We start from the raw sequence: 1,893 nt of genomic DNA, 5'->3' as shown, positions 1-1,893 counted from the left end.
GGTTGTAACCCACAGTTTTAGAAACCGTCTTCTAGACATACCTTTTGTAAATGCATTGCTCTATTCACTCCCCTGGGTGAACGATTGTAAGTTATTAGTGCTTAAGCACATGCCCGCCATATCCATGACCCTCTGGGGTAGAGTGTTGCCTGCCATTCTGACCACAGGACCAAGCATCGTGACGGTTTGTTAACCTCTCTCCCAAACCCTTACGTCTGAAAAGCATGAAGTCCTTAACTCTGCTCTCTCAAGCTGAGTTCTTACAGACGTGTGTGCATTTGGACTATCAATAGACTCAACATCCTGGAGGTCCTTAGCTATTGCTTCTGCAGGTGTTCAAGTCTTCTGTGAGAGCTTCATGTAAACTCCTGGAATTGTTATACCTGAGACTATGTAACTAACTCTTGAATCTAAAGTTTACTACCGAGTGAGCGGTGGAGTGAAGCTTCTGTGTTTTGTCTGAGGCTTTGTAGTAGACCAGACGAACATCTCTTGAGTCATTACATAATATAAGCTGTGTAGTTAGTGTTGGCTTCATGTTTCTTCTGATCATGCCAAGCGATACATTAGAATCCCGATGATGGCTCTCCATGAGAATCACCAGATCCAGGAAAAGCTGCACTTCAGAATCAGCTCCTGAGACTGAATTATGGTTTTTGCATGAGGAGGCACAGTGTGAGTCTGGTGTACTGGGTTAGGGGTTTACAACAAGAAGCTTAGATGACCACAGTGCTTAGGATAGTGGAATATTCTTCTGATCGGATTCCCAGACTGTCATAGAAAGGGTTAGAGGACAGGCTGAAATTAATGACATGTGACTATAGAGCTCCAATTAGGGTTTTCTTCAAAGGATTAGGCTAGACTCAATTAAGCAGAGTATGAGAAAGTAAGCCTTGGGTAAGTTACATACTGAAGGAAAAGATATGAAACAAGGCAACTTTAGGAGACTGGATTTGATAAAAATCTCAGGAAGTGAGCTTTTATTGAGAGGAATGGTCAATGACCTAGGAAGAAATGTAAAGGTGTGAACATAGGGACCTTCCTTATTGTGTATCACATCTGTAACTGCAATTTTAGGATTCTTATTCTCTTTAGGAAAGAGGCCAGAGATTGTGCTTCCCCAGATAACAAGAACAGCAACAGCAGCAACAACTGTGCGGCATACATCATTCCCTTCACCTGTAAGATAAGGATGACGTTATCACTGAATCCACACAACCCTAGGAGTTAAGTGCAATGCCAGCGACTCGCTCAAGGTCATACAGCTAGTCAATGTCGGAATCCAGACTGGCACCTGGCAGCCTGGCTCTGAAGCCCAGTTCTCCCGAGTGCTAGCTTTCTGCATACACTTACCGGAAACTTTTCAGCTCCTCTCCCCCTACACCACCTTTGCCTCTTGTCAAACAAGGACCTTCCCATCTCATCTCCTTGCCAACAAGATCAGAGAGTACAGGAAAAGAAAAGAGCTGTACCTACAGTGAACACACCCTTGGCAAGGGCATCCTTATCAGTGCAAAAGCCAACCTTTATCTTGCAAGCTTTTATCACACACGTGGGGTTAAGTCATTTTAGGAGCATTCACCCCGAACAGTCAGAGAGGGAACGGTCGTCGTGGATACAAATACATCCCTTTCTAAGAAATGTCTTTTGACTGGAAACACCGAAACAATGTCAGAGGATTCACTTCTGAAAAAGAAAATAACAACAAAAACCCAAGCCCACCCGCAGCGCGGTCCACCTCAGCGCGCCAGTTTTTTTTTCCCCTACGCCCGCCACGAGGGGGCAGCGGCGGCCGCGGAGTCGGCGCCGGCGCCGGCGCGGCTGCTCGGCCATCGCTTGCTCTCGTCTGGCACGCGGCTCTCGGCAATGGATTAGCGCCGCTGGGGACGTGGG

This window comes from Onychomys torridus, chromosome 15, assembly GCF_903995425.1.
Source record: "Onychomys torridus chromosome 15, mOncTor1.1, whole genome shotgun sequence".
Classification (NCBI taxonomy): domain Eukaryota; kingdom Metazoa; phylum Chordata; class Mammalia; order Rodentia; family Cricetidae; genus Onychomys; species Onychomys torridus.
The sequence above is the reverse complement of the archived record's forward strand: the minus strand, read 5'-3'. Positions refer to the sequence as shown.